The sequence below is a fragment of the Podarcis liolepis genome, assembly GCF_965112155.1.
Source record: "Podarcis liolepis genome assembly, chromosome: 6".
Classification (NCBI taxonomy): domain Eukaryota; kingdom Metazoa; phylum Chordata; class Lepidosauria; order Squamata; family Lacertidae; genus Podarcis; species Podarcis liolepis.
In genome coordinates this window covers 68,427,808-68,437,547 of record NC_139559.1, presented here as the reverse complement: position 1 = coordinate 68,437,547, position 9,740 = coordinate 68,427,808, and the positions used below count along the sequence as shown (strand labels likewise).

At 44.4% G+C, this 9,740-nt stretch overlaps 1 long non-coding RNA gene across 1 annotated transcript in view; it reads left to right on the top strand.

Annotated features, from left to right (window-relative positions):
* Positions 1–1,999: 1,999 nt before the first annotated feature.
* The window catches only part of LOC310710152, a 34,383-nt gene continuing 26,642 nt past the window's right edge, over positions 2,000–9,740 (top strand). The window contains exon 1 of the long non-coding RNA XR_014527869.1: positions 2,000–2,100. This is a non-coding gene — a long non-coding RNA (uncharacterized lncRNA). The remainder of the gene's footprint in view (positions 2,101–9,740) is intronic.

Sequence of the window (9,740 nt, the reverse complement as noted above, 5' to 3'; positions counted from 1 at the left end):
GCCATCCAGCCCTTTAAAAAAACAACCAGAATTGCCCCATTTTTGAATGGGACAATGGGACTCCTCTCTGACGGTGCTCGCATCAGCCCCATTTGGGATGCCTTTTGTCCCATTTTCAAAGTCATGGAAATAAAATAAAATTGGCATTACAGTTTCCTCCATTGTGCACTCACAGTAACTTGCCAGCGGGCTCTTCTTAATGGCTTCAAGAGGATGAGCAAAATGTTTCCTGGACCAGCACCCTCAGCTCCTTCAAAGCTAAGAATTCATTGCTATCTCTCCCTCCACTTCCTATTTGGGGTAGGTTTCTATATTTATCATCCTTCTGACAGGCAGAAATTTGGCAGGTGAGGAGCATTTCCTTTCAGTATTGCTGTTGGAATGTTTGCAGTTACTACTTGCCCCCGTTTTCACCATCTGAGGTGTATGGGGTGGGGGGTGAAGGCCTTGAGTCTTCACCAGACTATTTCAGCCTCAGATGGGGTATATAAATAGCACTGGCCCTGGTGGGGGGAGAGAAATTGCATGAGTTCAGAGCAACTGGACACTTGTGCCTAGAGTCCAAGGCATAACAGAAGCTACCTCTGGCAAGTGAGGGACTCTCCCACAAACTGTCAGACCTCTGCCTGGATGAGTGAACCTGCAGAGAGCAGCCCCAAGTCTTGACACAGTGAGTGATTTCTAATTAAAGAACAACAAAGGGCTGGATTCAACTACAGTGGTGCCCCGCAAGACGAATGCCTCGCAAGACGAAAAACCCGCTAGACGAAAGGGTTTTCCGTTTTTCGGTGCACTTCGCAAGACGAATTTCCCTATGGGCTTGCTTTGCAAAACGAAAAAGTCTTGCGAGTCTTGCGATTTTCCCCCGCTTCCCCCCCTTTTTCTAACCCGCTAAGCCGCTAATAGCCTTTTAGCCGCTAAACCGCTAAGCCTTTAATAGCCGCTAAACCGCTAATAGCGCTAATCCGCTAAGCTGCTAATAGGGTTGCTTCGCAAGACGAAAAAACCGCTAGGCGAAGAGACTCGTGGAACGGATTAATTTCGTCTTGCGAGGCACCACTGTAAATAGTAGTGCTAAGTGCAGTGTTTCTGCACTGTGTGGTGCAGTGTGGTGTAGTGGTTAAGAGCGGTAGTCACGTAATCTGGGAAACCGGGTTCGCGTCTCCGCTCCTCCACATGCAGCTGCTGGGTGACCTTGGGCCAGTCACACTTCTGTGAAGTCTCTCAGCCCCACTCACCTCACAGAGTGTTTGTTGTGGGGGAGGAAGGGAAAGGAGAATGTTAGCCGCTTTGAGACTCCTGAAGGGGAGTGAAAGGCGGGATATCAAATCCAAACTCTTCTTCTCTTCTTCTTTCTCAAACACTGAGAACTGTGCAAACTGTTTCTCAGCCTCCAGTTGTTTTTGCACTACAACTCCCATCATCCCTAGCTAGCAAGAACAGGGATGATGGGAATTGTAGTCCAAAAACAGCTGAAGACCCACATTTAAGAAATGCTGTTCTAGTGGAACTGGGCTGGCCCCAATCCCCTTCCCTATCATGTACTGCCTGTGTCTCCTCAATCAGCTCAGGGTGGGGGTCAGGGGAACCCCCAAAACAACATGTAGGAGGAGAAAGGGAGAGATCATTTATCAGGCATGCAGAAATGCTTGCACTGACAAAAGAACCTCCTTAGCATTACTTTGAATTTCTGTATTGCAGTCATTCCATTAGCAGTTCAGCATAATAACTCACACCTCTTTTTTATGCTCAGGTGAAAGAAAACATCTAGCATGTCTTATATTTTTATTTAAACTTCCATCTGTCCCATCCCCTGTTATTTAGGAAAGGTAATAGCTCCCCCCCCTCCAGTGTAGGCTGGGGTATTACAACATTTGCCCCAACGAGGGGTTCTTATAATGCTTCCAAAATAAACCTTCCAAAATCTAGATTGCAAAAAATTATTCTCCCTGTGCAGAATGGGTTCATGGGAAAAAGCTGTCCCATGAGCCCTTGCTGCAAAGAGGAGGAGGAAAGCCTATATAAAAGAAGGCTGCTTCCCCTGGAGCTCACAGCCATTTTGTCTTACGATCTGCAGGTGGACTTCTCTTCTATTCCTTGGTATGTTAACCAGCAATTGCAGGGCAGGGCAGGGTGGGGCAGGACGGTTGGTGGCCAATTTTTATTCTTCATCTAGCGCTGAAGTGATGATGATAATGATGATAATAATAATAATAATAATAATTTATTTTTACCCCACCCATCTGGCTGGGTTTCCCAAGCCACTCTGGGCGGCTTCCAACAAAAGATTAAAAACACATTAAAACATCAGTCATTAAAAACTTCCTTAAACAGGGCTGCTTTCAGATGCCTTCTAAAAGTCAGATAGTTGTTTATTTCCGTGACATGTGATGGGAGGCTATATGCTATCATTGGTAATATATACTGAATTAACTGCTGTGGTGTAAGTTTATTCCAGTGCTTTCCAAACACATTCAATGCTTCTGGCTGCTTCTGTTGTTGACTTAGAGTTGGCCATTAAAAAATAAATTAATTGCTTGGTGGCTTGGCAGCCCCCTAGATGTGTGCATCTCGTGGTCGTCTTGGTTGTAAGGACACTATTGGAGGGGAGCTTGGGACCCACAAAAGGTGGATGTGGCGCAGTGGCAACGCACCAAGGCTGCGGTGTGTGTTGTATTGGCACCGGGGGCGGGGGTTAGTAATCTGGCACCCCCTGGTCAGGTTTAAACTTTCAAACTTGTTTCGCCTGCACAGAGTTCACTTTTCATAAAGTAGCAATGGCATTTGGTTGGAAGCTCTTTGTTGGGGTCTTCAGGGTTGGCTGTGGGGGCAGGTTGGTGGGAGTTGCACTGTGGTAGGGCTGTGGACTGTGGTGGAAATGGCATGGGGCAGGATCAACATAGTATTTGGGGGGGCTAAGGGGAAGATTGCACCCCCACACTTGGGAAATCTGCCTGTTAGGAAACTGCACCCTTGTTGCCCAGTGAGACTTCACTTGCTTGGCTTGCACCACGGCGAGGTTCAACGCTGGCCGACACCCATGGAACGAGTTTGGGGCAGATCCATTCCATCAGCATGGGCCTTGTGGAATGAGGAACTGATCCTGGGGCCCGATGCCATGCCAACCCTTACTCTGCCTGCTGCTGTCAAAGATTTGGCCTGGTTTTACCCTATCACCATTGTGCAGCCTTTTTATTTTGCTGCTCTCATGGGTCACGTAATGCGTCTGCCTGGGCAAAAAGAGTTCAAGGTGATATCCAATTAAGCAGTTCCATTAGCAATAGAGTTTCTGTTTGCGCAGGAGGTAAAGTCCTCTCCTCCTGCCTCCCCCCCCCAACCATGTACTCTCCCCAAATCTGCTCCGGGGGATTGTGGGTAAACCCAGAACAGACTTGGGGAAGGTGAGGGCAAGAGGCTGAGGTAAAGTTTGTCTATGTGAAGAGATTCAGGTGTGCAGTTTGTGAAGAGACGGAAGGAGAATTCGGACAAACCCTTTCAAGCATCAGAATAATGTGTCAGGAGGCCACAAAGACCCACCAACTAGCCCCCAGCCCCAATTCTGTGACCAGGCAAAGTGACTCTACATGGGTTGACAGTGCCCTCAGAGCCCCTTTCATTTCTTGCCCAATGTTCATGCTTTTCTTTTAAAATGAAGGGGATGTTTGTTTGTTTGTGTAGCAGGGATTCCTTCTCTCTCTCTCTCTCTCTCTCTCTCTCTCTCTCCACCCCCCCATCTGCGCTTTAATTGCTTTGGAGGTGGAAGTCTATTTTGGGATGTTGTATCTGAACAATTCCAAGTTTTTCCGCTGGTAAATGGGTATTTTGTGGTGCTCGTGACAGTTTCTTTGATTTCCAAATGTGCCTCTGGACCTGAAAAGTTGCACTGGGTGGGGAACTGTTCATGTGATGTGTTGTTATTTTAACTGCACTATTTTTGGCATTTCTGTACTCTGCTCTGAAATATTACAATGTGAGTGGGCAATCTTTTCCGATAAAAAGTAAAATTACAAATGTACATATATAGGAATCCTCCATGCAAGGTGGATCCTGATGTGACAAAGATCTCCCCTTGTGTGGAGGAGCCTAATGTGGTATTAACTGGCATCTGTCTTCAAAAAAAGTTGTGTTTGGCATAATCTTCATGCGTATGCTCAGTATTGGAACAGGGTCAAAGGTTAAAGGTTTTGCTCAGTGCTAGGGATGGATGAGAAATTCAGTTTTGTTTGCCTCTTGATAAGGAACAAGGTAACTTGCACTTCTTGAACCAAACATAGCTATTTTTCTCTGAAATGTGCAGTAGTTCTCCAACTAGAGTGTTCAAAAATGCATATATGAGGAGAAAGCGTGCATTAAAGTGCACCTGTTAGTGAAAATAGCATATATAAACATGCATTATACTAGGGGGGGCAAGTGCCAAAACCACCTAAAAATATGTGTTTATTAAGAAAAGTTAACACTAAAATGCTGATGAATTTTCATGAGGATTAGAATTTTTTATATATTATAATAATCCTCAAATTGCTGTGGAAATGTGGAAAACAGGATTGAAGATTGGAAAAAATGAGAAGCTGAGAGAAATGGAAATTGGCAGGATTGCCCCTTTCTAACTCAGTGCTTTGACAGGCCCCTGAAGAATGATTTAACCTTGCCCTCCACCCACCCCCGTTTATATTGAGCATCCTCTTTTAATTCTGCACTCTCTTTGAACATCCAAATAATTTTACTGCTCCACAAAGGCTGCTCTTGAACAGAGGTGACTTCAGGAGCAAGTCACTTACTTTAATTTCTAAACATCTCTGTGCAGAATGTACCACTGTGCCTATCTTCCTGTTCCTGTCCAAAACACATGAACAGCTGGTGTAACCTGTCCCCATTTGATCAGTGCCTCCCAGTTTATTTTCCGCTGCTGGTAAACAACCCCTGGAACATGTTTGTATCTAGAATGTAAAATTAAACCTTAATTTTGCCTTTCTGTTCCATAGCTGGCAGAATCCTTTAATTAGACACAGGAAGAATGTGCTGGGCATTCTCATATTCTCTCTCTCTCTCTCTCTCTCTCTCTCTCTCTCTCTCTCTCTCTCACACACACACACACACACACACACACTTACTTTCTTTAACTCTCTAACAATCCCTGTGGAGGCAAGTAGCATTCAGGAAATAGACAAAGAGGAATCTAAGGTAACAAGCAGGTAATGTTAAGAGCAGAGCAAAAGTTCATTGGGGAGAAGGAGCAAAAGCTTTACCCCTTTGGTGAACAAATACTTTCAGACAGGTATTGATCTAAGTCGAGGAGGAAAAGTGTTCGCCTGCCATCATGAAATAGCGCTTATTAGGGGTGAAAAATGCAAGAACGAGGTTACAAGTGGTGAAGAGAGAAACTAAACATTTGTTTGTGATCAAGAGTTTGGGAGAGGGGGAATGAAAATATTTTTTCCTCGCTAGCAGCCCGGATTATAGAAGGGCAGGAGAGCTCCTTTAGTTAAGGCGAGCGGTAAAAATGGATGTTGGTCATTATAAGCTTATAAAAATGGCATATCTGTAAGTCATTCTGCCCACTGCTGATGTAAGCAACAAACAGGCACAGGGCAACTCACCAGAGCTTTCCTCTAGCAATACACAAAGATTGGTATTTAACTAAACAAGCGGACCAATTTCCACTTGTGCAGTGGGGCTTTCCCCTCCCCTCATTACCCCATGTGCCCCCACACCATCCCCAAATCTGCTCCAGAGCGTTGAGGGTCAACAGATTTTGGGGCATCAGCCTTACTTTGCCATTTCTCAGCTTTGTAAAACTTGATCCCACATGAAATAGCCTTAATTCTGATCTTTAAACCAGCAGTCATTAAATCCATACTAGATTTTTGGCACCCGCTAAGGACATTCTTGTTATGCCTACCCAGATGCTTAGAAAGGCTGATGTGAATTATAACCTGTTTTAGTATTTTAACTTCCTGTACATTTTAATCTATTTTACATATTTTCTGATTCTGTCTTTTTGTAAATCGCTTTGCGTTTTTTGTTTTTTAAAGAATCAAGGGGTGTATAAATTTTATGAAATAAATAGTAAATAAATCCATGCATCCGAACATGGGAATACAGTGGTACCTCGGGTTACATACGCTTCAGGTTACACACTCTGCTAACCTAGAAATAGTTAAGAACTTCACGTTAAGAACTTTGCTTCAGGATAAGAACAGAAATCAGGCTCCGGTGGTGCGGCGGCAGCAGGAGCCCCCCATTAGCTAAAGTGGTACTTCAGGTTAAGAACAGTTTCAGGTTAAGTACGGACCTCCGGAACGAATTAAGTTCTTAACCCGAGGTACCACTGTATTGTAAAATATCATTTTTTCTCTCTTTAAATACTAAGAAATACACTGTGGGGAACATATGTCAGGCAGGCCATGACTAATCACACCTCTGTGGCTTGTCTGCACTGTTTTTGTTTCCACATTGCATGGTCTTCACTGGAAACCTCAGGCATGTTGGGCATCTGGAATCGCCAAACATGACTTGTTCCAAAAAATGCCTTGAAGACCTGTTCGAGTGAAATGCTGGTGCAGGAGGAAGTCACAAGAGACAGCCAAAAGCTGCCCCCTCCACCACTTTTCCTTGCTCATGTCCTCAAGACACACAGGTCAGACATGTTAGCAGATGCAACCTTGGAGAAAAGTGTGTAGGTGTTTAGCTACATCATACAAGACGCACAGCTGTTTGGTGAAACTGGAAACTGCGGCTTGTCTAGCAGTTTTGGGACAAGGGTCACTTCATTCATTACTGTCAAAGACTACACATTTTTTTTTTAAGAATAGCAAACACCCAATTCTGGTGTGAATCAGATTCATGTTCTTTTTTTCACTGCACCAAAACATAAACCTCTCCTGGGGAGGTTGCAAAGTGCTTCCACAATGTATATACAGCTACACCACTGCTTCACCCACCTGAAGCATAGTGTAGAAAGGAGCATGCGAGGATTTTCAACTTGTTCATATCTCTCCCTTGTGACTTGGGAACGGCCTCACTCTCAGCGGATCTGCACACTGCAAATATTTCCTTCTGCTGCCACTTTGGCGCCACATCCGTATTGGTTCTTCTCAAAACCAATCTAGAAATGAAGCAACACTCACCCTTCTCCCTCCTCCCCAAAGTTCCAGCCACAAAAGGGTGTCTCAGACCAAGAGTACCCCAGAGCATGTACAGAGTGCAACGAGGGAAAGTGAGTAGAGAAGGGGACTTTGGGCTGAGCTCCCATGATGCATGGCTCCCCGCCATCCACTGGTTAGTGTAGCTGTCTCAGGCAGGAAAGTTTTCATGTATAATGCAGGATTTTTGGATTTTAAGCACCCAAGGACTTAAGCATTCAAGGATTCTGTTATGTGCATAGCGTTCTAGTAGCTTTATATGTATTATTTCCTCCTAAAGAGACAGCTGGTCAATAAAAAATCAGACCATTGGTTTGAAGGCAACTACCTGGAAATTTCAGCTAGTCGAAAACACAGCAGCGAGATGACTAGCTGGGGTTACGTTGAGAACTCACAGAGGCCCTGTTTTAAAGCAGCTACCGTATTGGCCCGAATATAAGCCGCACCTTCAAAATTCAAGGGGGGGGGGGAGAGACAATACCTGAATATAAGCCGCTCCCTTAAAATTCTGAAGGCACTCACACCCGTTCCGTTTTACCGTAAAAGTAATTTTTTGTAAGGTCGTGAATTTAAGCCACACTTTTAACTTTTTCATGGTCGGAATTTGGAAGAAAAAAAAAGGGCGGCTTATATTCAGGCCAATACGGTATGTTGATTTCCAGTTTGGGGACCCAATTCAAGATGCTCACATTAGTTTTTTGAAACCCCTGTATGACTTAGGCTCAAAGTATCTTGAAGACCACCTCCCTCCCTACAGACACCCTTGGGTACCAAGATCAGCAGAGAGCGCTGCTCTTGATTGTTCCACCACTCTCAGAACTTCAGAAGGTGACAACTCGGGAGAGGGCATCCTCTGTAGCAGCCTCTTAAAGTTGTGGAATTCCCACCCCAGAGAGGTTCTTCTGCCCTATTCATTGTACAGCTTGCATTATATTCTGAAGACACACCTCTTTACGTTGGGCTTTGACACCTACACCTGAGATATTTGGACGCACCATATTCTAGTCCCAAACTGTCATGCCCTCCAACATTTCTCTGATGAAAATAGGAACATCCTATTCCATCATAATAATAATTTTACTATTTATAGCCCATCCATCTGACTGGGTTGCCCCAGCCACTGTGGGTGGCTTCCAACAAATATTAAAAAATTTAAAAAAACTTACTTCTACAGGGCTGCCTTAAGATGGCTCTGGGATTTGGATAACTCCCTACAATGTCAGCATTTCTCCAATGAAAATGTTGAAGGGTCACTTTAAAATGTGAAGGTTCATTATTGCTTCACAAGTTGTGTATGTCTTTAAGGGCCAGGGCAAATAACGAGACCCAGTCTTACAGCTGTGAAACATAGCAGGTGCTGCTGAGTTGTGTTAATCAAGCTGTGTCAGCAATTGGGTATAGTATATAAGGAGCAGCACCTAGCTCTCCCATGGTGGTTGGGTCTGGTTTGTTGTTGATGTATTTAGTGTATAAGGAGTTTTTGTTTTTGTTATTAAAACCTTGTTTAAGTTATTTTTGAGTCCCTTTTTAATGCATGGTCTCCCCAGCAAGCTCTCTGCAGCGCTACTAAACTGCAAATAGCCAACAGAAAATAGGGACGTTCTAAGGAAAAGTGGGACATTCCGGGATCAAATCAGAAACTGGGACTGCTTCTGTAAATCTGGCACTGTCCCTGGAAAATAGGGATACTTGGAAGGTCTGCTGTTTTTCATTTTGTAGTATTAAACTGCTGTGATCCTATGTGGGCCCTTATGGTGAAGAGTAGATAATAAATCGAATTACCGTACTAACAATGGCAACAAATTTTCCGAAGGAAGAGCACAAAACATGGCATTTGGACAACTTCGCCTCTGTTTTTTGTTCCTGGGGCTGACTAGTTCCCACTAACCTTTACGTGGGAATTGACTGCTTCTGGTCAAGCCTCCCCCTTTTTTCTGCAGTTTTGGAGCTGCTGGGAGTAGCTGCCTGTGAAGTTGGGAGCCAGCTTGCTTACGTACCAGAAAATGTGCACAATATTTTGTCATTTTCCCCCAGCTGTTTTATCCTTCCTCACCTGTTGAGAGGAATGTGATTAGGCAATAAGCATTAAATTTACCAGCCGAGGTGCAGAAAAGAACACAGGGATGAGGAACAGTGTTTGCGGCGCGATAAGCTAATGAAACGCAGGGGAGAGCCACGGAGATGCGCGGTGAGGCCCAAACCATTAAGGTACAGAGCAGTCTGCCTAACTCTTAACTGAGTAGGTAGAGGATGAGAGGTAACTTTTTCTGGATTGTATCTGGGACAAGAGAGGAAAGGGAAGGATCGGTGTGTGAAGGCTCTTCTCTGACTTCCTGAGCTGAAGTTAAGCAAACTTTTGAAGGAAGAACAATATGCTTGTACCTTCAGGGCTCGGGAATTCTTTCTTTGCAAATATTTTTGCAATGATCGCATTTGCAGTGACGTTATGAATTTGTGCCTATTTTTCCTTTGACCAGTGACTTGTTGTGGTTGTTGTTTCAGACTTAACTGTTGCCTTGTCCATGTCTTAACATGAATCTGGTGTATTAAAGCCTCAGTTCCCTTTGTGGCATTTTGAGTTCTTTCCCCTGCTCCCCG